At 49.2% G+C, this 13892-nt stretch overlaps 1 long non-coding RNA gene across 1 annotated transcript; it reads right to left on the bottom strand.

Moving 5' to 3' along the window:
* Positions 1 to 1110: 1110 nt before the first annotated feature.
* LOC123089345 (uncharacterized) lies at positions 1111 to 3669 on the bottom strand. The gene is made up of 4 exons (XR_006442260.1): positions 3539 to 3669; positions 3219 to 3450; positions 1959 to 2884; positions 1111 to 1870 (listed from the first exon to the last, which is right to left on the bottom strand). It is a non-coding gene; the product is annotated as an uncharacterized lncRNA (long non-coding RNA).
* Positions 3670 to 13892: the final 10223 nt, after the last annotated feature.

Below are 13892 nucleotides of genomic sequence, written 5' to 3'. Positions count from 1 at the left end.
GCTCCGGCTAGTAGTTTAGGTTGAGATGGACTTGACGCAGCACGTCGACGCTTCTTCTCCGTTCTACACACGCTGGACTTGACGCAGCACGTCGGCGCTTCTTCACCATTCTACACACGCATCACGCTGCTCTTATTCCTCCGCCATCCCGGGCCCCCCGCCAGGCCCTCCTTCATTCTTCTTCTGTTTGTGAAAACAGTTCCTGAAATCTTCGCACAGCCTGCAATTCAGAATAACAAAAAAAGTGGCTAGTTGGACGACGCGAAAATTCAAGGGCGCGGACGAGCTCGCCTGGTCACGGTATCTTCAGGCGTTGCTTCGTTTCGGGATATGGAACCTGTGCTGTATTGCCGGTCGTGTACGGTGGCGTATTTAATGCGTAGTATGAACGGAAGAGGCGACGGTTGTAAGGTGGGGCGACGGACGTCGAAGCTGAAGTGACGGGAGTTTTTCTACTAGGTCTGGTGGGGCGACGGACGTCAACCCTCAGCCTAGATTAGTTGACCGCCAACTACAACAGTAAACGTGGGACCACTTGCTTTCCGCACGCATCAGCCCGCAGTCTTTGATCGCTTCTCTGGTCGGTTGCCACCATTGACGTCGCCAGTACTGGACGTCGCCGCCGGATTCATCTGCAACCTTATTGCTTGATTCGGAGTAGCTTGCTTGACTCGGAGTAGCTTCCTGGATCAGAGCAGTTCTCATCGTCGGCGGAGCTACGATTTCCCGGGCCGTAGTCGCCCACCTCTTTGACGGCCGCAAAATGAGACTGAACTTCAGCTTCATCTTTGAAAGCTTCATCTGCCATGGATATGTCGTCAGCTCTTCCGTCCACCGAATCCTGCCAGTAAGAACTAAGAAGCAATAGCTCAAGAGAAGAGCAGGGAAAAACCAACTGAATTTCTACTCTAAAAAGCATCTACACCAAACTGTCTTGCAAGCAATAAGCAGGGGAGCATGCATCCACCACACAACATGCTACCCATGTGAAAAACAGTAGTAATTGTGATAAACATGCACACAACACAGATGAACTGAAACAAACATCACAGTGTGCTTAGTGTTGTCATTACACATAACGGCTACGGAGCCCTCAACGACACACAAAGAAAAACTGAACTCACCCACAGGTTTCATTTTCCTGTAAAGTAGCATTTTCAACAACATGCAGAACCACCTTAGGCTTGTTGCAGGTGTTCTTTCTGTGACCACTGACACCACAGTTTGAACATTTAGCTTCCTGCCTTTATTTTTGAGGAAGATCACCCTTTTGCGGACAGGTGGTGCTGTCGTGTCCTGGATCGCACCATATGCTACAGAAGCAAGAACGTTTGCTTGTACCGCATCCGCCGACACCATGTGCATTTCCTGCTCGTTTGTATTTTTTGCTTTTTGCACCCCGGTCATCATATGGAGGCTTGTCCCTGCTGGTGGTTGGTCAACCTGATTTACGCTTTGGTTCTGGAGCTTTTAAACCCATGAAATTATCAATGCCACTCCCTTCGGCGTCACTAGCACATCCACTGGAAGGTGCATGCAATGCAATCAATTCTTAAGTTTTTCCCTTGTTCGTCTGAATTCTGTCCTTTGACCCTATTCCATCCCGCACAGTGGCTATAGGCGTCAATTTATCCATTGTTGATTTCAAGAGATTAACTGCACACTCATATGCAGTATGCTTGCATCTCCAAATCTCACAACTTCAAGGGCATGTGTGTATAGATTTGTGTGTCTGAATGTTATTGAGGTCACTGAAATTTTATCCTTTTGAAGATGTGCCAAGTGGTCTGCCAATATATCCCTTGCATTTTTTCCAACGTTCAAGAATGTGTTTTGCTGGTATCTGGTCTATACCAAGGAAATCGAGGACCTACAAAACCGAAAGATTAGCATGGTCATTCAAGTAGCTTAAGAAATGGGATTCACAACGAAATGCCTTCGTCTATAAATATTTTTACCTTCACTGCATGGCAGCACAGCAATCATGTGTGCTCGAAATTGCCACACGCACATGTGAGTTCTCTGCCCTGCTCAATAACTTCAACTTTGGAGACAACCCTGCACCACTATTCATGCTTCTTTGGATGATACCATCGCACAAAATAGGTTTTGCCTTTACTGACCACTTCCACTTTGTACTGCCCTCCTTCATACAGGACTTCCCCAAAATTCTCAAACATAGCTCGTGTATATACATCGCTACCATGCAATTTCAGTGGCGTGTTCAATTTCAAACATAGGTCGAGTGTATAAATATTTTTCAAACAAACCTCCATTGTCTTCCGGACATCATCATCTGCCTGATCGCGACTTATTTGCCCACACGGCCCTCTCAATGCCTTTTGCTGAATGGTATATTGCTCATTGAACCGAAGAAACTAGAAATTATATTGTAAACCTTGCCAATGCCAATATTATTTTCACAGAGCTGTTTGACAACATCATGCGTGTATATATCGATATGTTTGTGTGAAGGCCAGCACACCTTCTGGCCACACTTTTCTGTCGGCGATGATTGTGTGGCATCCTGTTTTCACTGACGTACCAGCCGTTTTCGTTTGATCGCAACAACCGTATCACTGTGGGGCATCTGCACCAGCAGGATCATGTTATAAACAATAGCCAATTGAAATTAATACTCACCAGGCATCCACAGACTATTTCCTGCTCTTGCCGTATTAATTCCAAATCCAATTCCGCATGAATACAGGTTGTATTAGTCATATGCTTGCCCAAGCGAATCGAAGTTGCTTCCTACTTGCGTATTTGAGGAACCACAACAGTCTCAGTCTTCTTCTCTGCATAACCTCTCAATGTTTTCTCCAGGGCACTTATTCTGCTAGCGCAGGGTGGCGGAACAGCAGGTGCATTTCCAGCACGAACCCTGACCAATTAAGAAACAATTTTTACTAACACAGAATGGAAAGTTTGTTTTCTTTCTTATAACTATGATTGCACGACATGTATAAACATGATTCGGTTGAATTTTTATGCTATACTACTCAAAATCAAGGGATAACTGAATGACAAGCTCAAGGGCTGCCACAATTTCTATGCTAGTATACTTAAAGTTCAGTTCAATTTTTCATGCTAGACTACTAAAATTCAAGGGATAACTGAATGATCAGCCCGAAGGAAGCTACAACTTTTATGCTAGTCTACTTAAACTTCAGTTCAATTTCAACTGAGAGGAACCAAATACAGTGAATTAAATATACCTCTTCGTCCAGCCCTGCGCCTGACTCCTGAGGACCGTCTTTTCCTGTTGACTGTTCTGAGCTGGGCACCGGCAACCTGAGCTCCTCACAAGTGTTGTTCAGTTCTAGTTGCACTGTCAGTGCCAGATCGCCCACATCTCCAATGCTTGATGCGGCATCCTCGAAGACCATAGTTTCGTTGCGTTCGCTGTCAGGTGTGGCTTCCCCACCTCCAAGATCCGGCAGCAGGAACCTGTTCAAATGATGGGGAAGACTATGAACCTTTGTATCTACTAACAGCGGCAGTAACTACGAATCAAAAGCGATGCGAGGAAGCATACCTATCAACCTGATGTAATAAGAACTCGAATCAATCGCCTCCGGCCTCCGCCGTCGCCATAGCTTTGAGCTGCTCGAGTCGTGCGGCGCCGAAGGGATATATTTTTCCTTTTTTTTTCTCTCTTAAGCGTCGGGGGTGGGGTGGGGGGTGGACCCATGGTTCATGTACCAACAGAACATATGTTATGTGGCGAATCAACCTGTGGTTGAGTTGGTTAGGTGGACAGTGGTATCCCCAACCCATCAGGGTTCAAATCCTGGTGCTCGCATTATTCCTGGATTTATTTCAGGATTTCCGGCGATGCACTTTGGGAGGAGACGTTCCCGTCGACGACGAGGCGCCTACGGTGACTTCGTAAATCTCAAGATGATATGCCGGCTCAGTCATGTGTACCATTACCGCCTCGTCATATTGCACGGCGCCGTCAACGTATAATACTGTCCGATGATCTGTATACTCCCCAGCTTACACGATCGCATTTAATACACGCAGCAACGCGGCATTGTCCCACTGGTCTATATACCGAGAGCAAGCGCGCTCGTCACTATTAGTTAGAACTTTTCCGTCAGTCTTTTTTAATAAATGACACTGTCCTTTTCCGGGAGGCAGCAAATTCTTTGAGGCTTGAGGCAAATCAGGTCGTGGTGTATGTAGCTGCCTACCAACAAGACATGTTTTTTTTTTTGAAACGGACAAGACATCATTTCGTTGTAAAGGATAAAACGTACTGTAATCAGAACACACCTGGCTCTGGCTGCCTGCCTGCCTCCTCTGCGCGTGTGTTTGTCTGACCCGGAGCTAAGCTGGAGTATTTCCCTGGGCTAGCTGTTGCACCTTCTTCCTTCGTAGCGTCATCCGGTACGTAAAGCTTAGCCTGAAACGTTTACTAATCCAACAATAATAATCACTAGATCTAGTAGTTAATTAAGCCTCTAGCATCAAAATCGCGTGTTAAATGCAGCTCAAATATGAAGCCATGCATGCATGCGCGCAGCATGCTCCGTCCAGGAAGAGGCAGAAGGGAATCCACAGATGAACCAAGTAAACTACTACTCCTACCTCGTATACGTGTGTGTATTATAGTCGGCTCCGGTCTGCGTTGAATGATTGATTGATGTTGTCATATTTTATCCTTATTGTTGAGTATACTAGATAATACCCCGCACATTGCTGCGGCATTCATAGTGCAAGCAATTTGAATTCAATATTAATAAATATAATTCAAATACAATATCAATAATAGATGTACATGTATGTATACATTATTAGCTAATCATATAAGTTCGCTATTAGAAGAAAAGTGAATAGAGGCAGAAATGTTTGTATTTAATAAAAAAAAGCACAAGCTGATAAGTTTGGTTATGTTAGGTTTAATACCGAGATAACATATGGAAATTTAATCAATGTGTCAAATGACTTGAGATGATTATCTGAGTACAACAAAAAAGAGAATACATGATTGTACATATATATAAGCTGACGCACATAATTCCATGTTTAGATATATCTAGCAATCAGGTGTCTTCCCTCTGCATACTTCGTTCAAATGCTCAGATAATCATGTGAAAGGGTTATGCTTAATACCCCAGCTCAGGCGCTCTCGCGCTAGGGTTCCCCCTCTCCCCTCCCGCCGCCGCCGCCCCTCCCGCCGCCGCCGGCCCCGCCCCCCCGCCTCCGCCCCCTTCCGCCTTCCCCCCCCCCTCCGTCTTGGCCGCCTCGCGTCGCCTCCCCGGGAGGTGGCCGGGGCGGAGCTCGCGCCCCTCGCCCGCGGGACCCCGCCCTCCCCATCTCCCCCCGCCGCCGTCGGCGGGCGCCCCCGGCGCTGGCCCGGGTGGTGCCGGCGGCGGCGGGCCTTCCAGTCCCCGCGCGCCCGTGCTCCCTTCCCGGGGCAGGGAGGCGGCGGCGGTGCAGCCCGGCTTGGCTGCGGTCCGGCGGCCCTGCGGTGGCGGCCGGCGGCCGGCGTGGTGACGGCGCCGCTCCTTGGCGGCGGGGCGGCGTGGTGGTGCCGGGTGGCCGTCGTCGCGCCCCCGGCCCAGATCCGGGCACGTCGGGCCCCATCTGGGTCCCTGGGGGCCGGCCCCCCGGCATGGTCTCGTTGTCTGCGGCGCGGTGAGGAGGAGGAGCGGCTCGGACTTGGGGCGTCGGCGTCGATGGCGTGCCGGCAGCAGCGCGAAGGCGGGAGCTTTACGGGCCCACGAGGGCTCGGCCGGGCCTGTGGGCCTACGGGCCTGGTGTGCTCCTGCTATTGCGTCCGGACGGCTACTGTCGCTGACGGTGGAGGTGGGGCCCTCCCGCGTGCCGATGGTGCTGATGCCCTAGTCCCGGCTCTGATTCTTCGTCGTGCTGTTCTCACTTCGCGGTGCCGTGGTGAGACGGCGTGGAGGCCTCATGACCGCGTTGGCGTAGGGTGGTGGTTGGTTTGGTGGCGGGATCCGGAGCGCCCGAGGTGCGGGTTGGGATCGGGGGAAACCCCTGTCGGCGTGGCCGACCCCGGCGCGGTGGCGCCTGTGGGTGCCGCCTGACCTTCCGGGAGGGCGTCGGGGGCTACTCTTCCTATTGCCTCGTCGTGTACCGGGGGAAACCCTTGGCAGCAGCGTCGTCATCGTCGCGATCCTTCTTGGAGGTGTTGATTGGTGCAGGCGCTTCGGAGTCTTGGAGCCTAGTGGATAAGACCGGTGGGCCTAGCGATCACGAGGCTTCTTCGTTTTTGTTGATCCGCCGTTGTCGGCATTTGTTTCTTTTGCTCTTTCTCTGTTGTTTCTTTTGGGCGTGACTGTGCTGCTTCCGCCCCAGCACCTATCCCTGTATGACCCGGTTGGTTGCTTTGTATACAAAGCGGGGGGAAACCCTTTTTCGGTAATCATGTGAAAGAAAATAGCCACCTCAGCTCTAAATTAGGTCTGCAGGAACAAAATATCCATCAAGTCTAAATGGGATCTGTAAGAATTTCATGAATTACATGTGTTGACCCAATGCAGTTAAGATTCAGAATGGAAGGTGCATGTGTTAAAATTAAAGTTCAGATTTTTTTTTTTGGTGGGGGTTCTGATCTGGACTAACCTGATATAGAGCGTTCCACATTCGTATCATCTAGCTTCATGCGCTAACAACAGGCTATGAGGTTGGGACCTGCCAGCATGTTGACTTCCATATGGTGGAACTTACAAATCAAAAACTAAACTCATGTTGGAGATAGCTGTCAGTGTCATAGAGAAGCTGGAAAAGACGAAAGGGATGGCTCACCGATGGCTGTTGAGATTAAGAACGGAGCACAGCCGAGTCCACTCAGGTATAGCCTTCGTTGATTAATGCTGAGAGCAGCTCGCCTCCTTTAGTTTCTCTTGCCTGCAGAATACAAAAAGGCAGAAGGAAGACCACCATTCCTATCATTACTGTACTCTGAAGTTTTTCGTCCTTACGTGCAAACCCATCGCGGATACAAAAATGTGCCCTGAATGGCTTCCCTTCCTAGTTGCAGGAACTATGCTTGGAAAAAAGGCTACGATTGCTGCAGTAATGAGCTACGACAGCACACCGTTGAACGCTCACGAGAGGAGGTGGATGCAGAGCTCCTCCAAACATCGCTGTCAACAGAGGCTTGTCCGGTCTTTCGAGGCCAAGCCAGGTCCGAACACCAATCTCCCAAGCGACCAGTCCGGTTCTGATGGAACCAACCTCACAAGCAGCGCCGGAGCTATCTTGGCCAGAACAGAGGCAGAGATGGGTGTCACGACCAAGCACCGCAGCCGCCGGCTCGACAATGGAGGGCACCACACCAGCAACACGAACGTAACCTGATAGAATACCGAAGAGCCGCGGAGGCCAGCCAGATCGGCGATCGTGCCGTAGAAGATCGGCACCCATCCGCCGTCGCGCCGGTCGCCGCTGTAGGCAGAGGAAAATATCGGTATTTGAGGGACCGAGGGGTCGTTGTTTAATGAGCCTGTGATTTATGGCCGGAAACGGGCGAAGGTGAACAGAGGGTCGTGTGTTTGCTTCGTTCTAGAGGAGTCAGTTGTTTACGGTCTAGATGCACGCACTGCTTGTATTGGGAGTCAATCGTGAGGTGCAGTTGCAAAATTGATTGGGCTTCCGATTAATTCGTGCACACATGCGATGGAAGGGTGTTCAATGGTAGCGGTCCTCGGTCCGTTTTGTAGGCTGGTAACGGCAGGGTGACATGGCATGATGCATGTTAAGAATTAGACTTATGTGAAAGCTGACGTGGCATGAAGCTGATGTGGATAGCGCGCATGTTGAGAGAATTGGTTGTAGTGGGGAGCAACTTCTTAAGAATGTAGGATGTGTTGTGCATATTTATGTATTGGGCCCACCTCCTAGTTCCTTGTATAGTTGAGGTCGTGGCTCATCTCTTGTACATCATATATACCTGTCTTTGCATATGAGCAATACATCGTGCAATTCATACATCATACATATCAGTTTCCGGATTCTAAACCCTATCCTTCCGCCGCCGCCGCCGCGCGCCTCCTCTGCCGCGCCGGCTGCCGCTCCTCCGTCTCCCAGCCGCGCTACTCCCGCCGCTTCTCCAGCCTTACCTACTGCCGCATCGCCGCACGCGCAGCTGCAGCCCGCCAACTCCCGCTCGGCTCGCATCGCCGCACGCATTGCCCGATGTTGTTGCTCGCATCGCCCGACCCGCCCTGCTACTCGTGTCGCCCGACCCGCCCAAACCGCTTCACCCGCATTGCCTGCTGCCAATCCCGCCCGAAGCCACGGACCCGCTGAGCCACCTCACCTTTGTCATGTCGTCCATCACCTCCTCCGTGTCCACCAACTCCAACCCGTTCGTCAACGCCAACCCTCCTGGCGTGAACGACATCCGCAACCTCAACATCTTCGAGCGGGTGCCGGTTCGCCTCTCTCAGGAGGACTCCTCCTACTACACGTGGAAGACCTACTTCTTCCTCGTGTTCCGGGAGTATCATCTCATCGACCACGTGGACGGCACCGTCGACTCCAGCCTCGTCCCCGAGTTCCATGACTGGTCCACCATCGACACCGCGATCATCCGCTGGTTCTTCCTAACCATCTCGTCGTACCTCTTTCAGACGGTCGTGCAGGATGGTGATGATGCCTGCACCATGTGGACCAAGCTGAACGGGCTCTTCACCGACAACCAGCTCCAGCATCGTGTTTTTTTGCAGCAAGATTTTTTTGGGTGTCACCAGGACAACACCTCTGTCGACGACTATTGTCGCCGCCTGAAGACTCTCGCTGACGAGCTCCGCGATATTGGCGCGAGGACCGATGATGACCTCCTCCTCCTCAGCACACTCACCGCCGGGCTCAACGAGGACTTCGGCAACGCCGCGGCCAACCTCAGCCTCATCCCCAACCCGTACTTTGCCATGTTCATTGCGTACCTCCGTTTGGAGGAGCGGCAGATGAAGCAGGTGAAGGCGCGGGCCATCCACACCGCTCTCGCCGCCGGCACCACCCGTGGCGGGTCCTCGGCGCCTCCCGCTGCCCCGGCCGTGCCCCCACCGCAGCGCCACCCGGCACCCTTCCCAGCGCCCCAGCAGTCGGGGCTGCTCTCGCTGCCTTATGGCCCGCCACCCTCCCGCCCCTCCCGCCGAACAGCGTCGTGGGGGCCGGCGCGGTAGGGGCCGCAGCGGTCAGCAGCAGCAGCCGCAGGGCACCGGCCCGCCCCGTCAGCAGCAGTTCCAGGTGCCCCCTCTGTGGGCCTCCGGCTACAACCCGTGGACCGGTGTTCCTTATCAGGGGTAGATTTATACTTTCCTAGTTTTAATCGATGAATAGTGACAAATCTATTGTTAGGGAGGTCCGACAGTACATGATTTTTTTTCCCTTCCCCTTCGCGGCAAGAGCAAACTCTACCCTCTAGACTTTGTCGGCGAGCCAGTGGGTTCACCTTCTGTTCGCACACGAACACGTCACCGTGTACCTCCGACACCGAGGATGATGCACCGCAGCTCGCGCCGAAGGAGACCCGTCCGGAAGCGCGGTACGCAAGCAATCCGGCGGGCGCTTTTGAGCACCCGAAACCCCACGCGCCCGGGAGGGACCCCGTCTGGACGCGCGGCGGCTATGGGCTGCCCTAGGTCAGTTCGCCCGCCCCTAGAGCCTCGAGGATCGCTGCCCTTCAACACGAAGAACGAATGAAGAACGAGAGAGAAAGAACAAGGGAGGGATGTAAAACTAGGGTAAAAAGTAGATTGATTGTTCGATTGTGTGTTGTTATTCAATCGGCCGTCACCCCTTAGGTATATAAGAGGCGGCTGGACTTCCCGTGCAAGGAAAAGGCTTGGATTCACGTCCAAAACCCTAGTCAAATTCGGATTGGTCTTGTCCGAACTTTCCAAAACTGTTCGGTTTAAACTGGCTGCACCTTGCGGGTCTTTTTTGTGGTGGTAAACTATCTCGGATGGAAAGGAGTCCAAAAGCAATCTTGATCGTTTCGACGATACGAACAACTTTCATGTTGAACGTTTTTTGATCAGAGGTCATCTTGAGGGTCAAATAGCTCGCGCAAAATATCTCTTTACTCGCGCTACCAATCAGACATGGCGTCTGGTGGGGCGCGCCATATTTCGCCTCGTGACAGGGCTGCACTCCGATTGCTCTAACTTTTGCATACGAACTCGGATTTGGACGATTTGTATATCAAAATCGATCGTTTCGACGAGACGAAGACAATCGGTGTACATCATTTTTCCATTTGAGGTCTTCTTGGGGGCTTAATCGGCCAAACTGTACTCTGAATATAAGATCTTAGTACTTTGAGCATAGTTTCGGCCTTCGAGATGAAATCGGACGGCGATGACCCAAACTTCAAAGATGTTTATATCAACAATACGGAACTCTTTCATGAAGATCACTTCTCCATTTGAGGCCATCTTAAATAAGTTATTGATCGTGCCAAAATCTGGTGTCAACATATGCCCCCCTGTTTTTCGGCAAAACTTGCGTGCCGAAAAATAATTTGCAATGTATTTGTTCTAAGGACGATGTCAACACTCCATTGGCCATTTATTTTTCTCAGGATGATAATTATGTATCGGCCATGTTTATGCTAAGGGCGATAATTCTATATCGGCCATTGATTTTAATTTCTTGTTCACATCATACCTTGTAACCGATTACCACCAATCGGCTTTAAAGAGATGGGAATGAACCCGTTCCTTGTAGCACTAAGGAAATCAAACTCCAAGAGGTAACGCCCTGTTAAGCAAGTAACATCAGGATGATTCCAATCCACCGATGCATCGGAAAAAGCAACACAAACCGAATTATCCGCGTGAATGACTTCTACCTCATCATCGACCCATTGTATTAAGAATTGATGCATGGTAGATGGCACACATTGGTTAGCATGAACCCAATCACGGCCTAATATAACATTATAGTTACCTTGCACCTCGGCGATGAAGAATGTGGTGGCCAAAGTTTTGCTTCCCACAGTGAGTTCCATGCACATCACACCTTTGGCCTCTGTCTTTTCTCTACCCTCGAATCCATTAAGTACCATATTGGTCCTCATCAATGCATCATCATCTAACCCCAACTTTTTGAAGACCGAGTAGGGCATAAGATTTACCACAGCACCATCATCAACGAGCATCCTAGCAATCGGTGATCCATTAATATGACCTTTGAGGTACAATGGCTTCAAGTGTTTCACCGGTTCTCTTGGCTTCTCGAAAATAGCATTCTTAGGACCAAAATTCAGCTGGGCTACCTCCCCTTCTTCACCTATAGCACGAAACTCGGCAGGTAAGTAATATACCATATTAATATCCATACCTTCCCGAACCGGCGTAGATTCATAATCCACCATCTCGTCTTCATCTCCCAATGTGTATATTGGGCTTAAAGATTCCTCAATTGAAGGGGATGTTTCAGGTAGTGTGGACGATGTAATAGGGGTCGCATCATCCTCTTTTGGTGGTGAAGGTGTTGCTGCAGCTAATGTAGAAGCATCTGTGTTTTGTTTTTGTTTAGGCCTCCACACTTGTTTTGTGAGTGCCATGGGCCGAATTTCACTAAACAATTCGTCCCTTTGCCTCTCCTCTTTGTGTTCTACCTTCTCGTGGTTCCTCATGCGTGGTAACCTCCTTTTCATGGTTTTAGTTAAACCGGGAGGACACCACTTAGGTTGAGTATATTTGGGATTCCTTGGTTTGGCCTTGCTTGTGCTCGCCTCATGATCATCAACCATGGAACCCTGCTGAACAATAACAATATCACCATTAGAAGTAGCCATATTACCAACAACGGGCTTTTTAATCTTCTTTTGCTTGTCGCATTCTGAAATTTCCGCATTAGGTGACTTAACACGCCACACTTTTTTATTGGCCTTACTTGGAGAATTTTCTGTTGGCCGATTAGCACCATAACTCAAACGGTCTTAGGTGGGATAATAAAGCCTCTCACGAGCAGGCCTTCTAGGTGTTGTCCACCCCATATGGAAAGCATAAGGAGCCATTGGGGGCTGCCCCCATCCTCCATTGAAGTCTCTCATGTAATATGGTGCATAGGAGGGTTGTGACATCCATGGTGTCGGTGCCCATGACCCATATGGCCTTGCATAGCGTCGAAACTCTTGCTCCGGAAGCGATCTTGAACGCTTCGAATGTGATGGCCGATTAGAGCTAGCACCGGCCGCTTGACTTGCATATTTGGATAGCAGCATATCAAAAGTTGGCTTGATTCCCTTGCGCTTAGCTTCACTCTTTCCCCACTTGCCAACTTCTGAATTCTTGGGCTTGATAAATTTAACATGGGTATCTTCTTGTACTTGTGGTTGCCCCCCGGGTACGGGATTTTTTATGGTGATCTTCAATACTTCCTTGCCATCGGGTTGCTTATCAAGCACAACCTCTCTTCCCAAGACTTTGTCGCCCTCCTTGCCTTTCCTGGGTTCACCAATAACAACATTATCTTTATTAGCAGATTCGGCTATGCTAGGCCGAATTAACATTTTCTTTCCCTCCAAGTCCATGGTGTTCATTGGAAAGGGCTGTTTATCAACTTGCATCTCAGCAAAATTCAATCGTCCATCATTAATGGCTGATTGTATCTGTCGTCGAAAAACATTGCAATCGTTAGTAGCATGAGAAAATGAATTATGGTATTTGCAATAAGCACGCCGTTTCAGCTCATCAAACGGCGGTATGGTGTGTGATATTCTAATCATCTTATCCTGCAAGAGAGCATCAAATATCTTATCACACTTAGATATATCAAATGTAAACCTCATCTCCTCATCACGATTCTTGCGAATCGACTTAAGAGCATTGCATGTATAGGGTTTGGCCTTTGAGGACGAAACAAACTCAGTAGTATAAACATCAACCTCATCATCCGAATTATCATCATTGTGTTCAACCATATGCATTCTAGGACGATCGGTTGTAGACCTATGAATCTCTTTACTTCGACTCTCTTGAGCCAAAGATTTTTGTAAGACTTGATTAATGTTCAAAAACTCATAACTTTCTAGCCTCTCTTTAATGTGAGTTTTCAAACCATTAAGAACAATATCTGCCAAGTCTCTCTCAGTTATCACTAAGCTATAACATCGGTTTTTTATGTCTCTAAATCTCTTGACATAATCGGTGACCGATTCATCATGTTTTTGCCTAACCGATGTAAGATGTGACAACTTTAGCTCATTATCGCCGCTGTAAAAGTGATCATGAAACTTTTGCTCTAATTGCGACCATAAGAGAATTGAGCCATGTGGTAAAGCAGCAAACCATGAAAATGTGGTGTCAGTTAAAGATAAGGGAAATAAACGTACTTTCAACTCTTCTATGGAACCTGCTTCACCCAACTGTGCTAGATACTGACTCACATGCTCCCAAGTTGTTTTCGTACCCTCACCACTAAATTTAACAAAATCAGGAACCTTATAACCTTGAGGGTAAGAAATTGCATCGAAGTGTTCAGGATACGGCTTTTGATACACACGACTCTTTACTTTCAGCTCGTTTCCGAAAGTTTCTAGAAACATCTTATGCAAATCCTCCCTTAATTTAGCTAAAATTGGATCCGATGTAGATGAAGATGTTTGTGGCAATGACATAGGAGCAACCTGAGTACTAGCTATTGGTGCAACTTGTGGGATGGGCACCGAACCATAATTCGGCGGAAGACCAAACATGCTTGCGCCTATGGGTGGTGTGACAAAGTGATTCGGCGTTGATGCCGAATTGGGCACACTCATAATAGGATTAGGGTATGTAGGTGTAGTCACAAGCTGGTTGGTTTGACTAGGGTAAAAATTCAATGGCATACTATATTGTTGTTGTATAGGAGGTGCCGATGAAATAGGTAAAGTTGGACTAGCGTTTTCAGATACACCAACA

The sequence above is a fragment of the Triticum aestivum genome, chromosome 4B, assembly GCF_018294505.1.
Source record: "Triticum aestivum cultivar Chinese Spring chromosome 4B, IWGSC CS RefSeq v2.1, whole genome shotgun sequence".
Taxonomy (NCBI): Eukaryota; Viridiplantae; Streptophyta; class Magnoliopsida; order Poales; family Poaceae; genus Triticum; species Triticum aestivum.
This window is presented reverse-complemented; position numbering and strand designations above follow the sequence as displayed.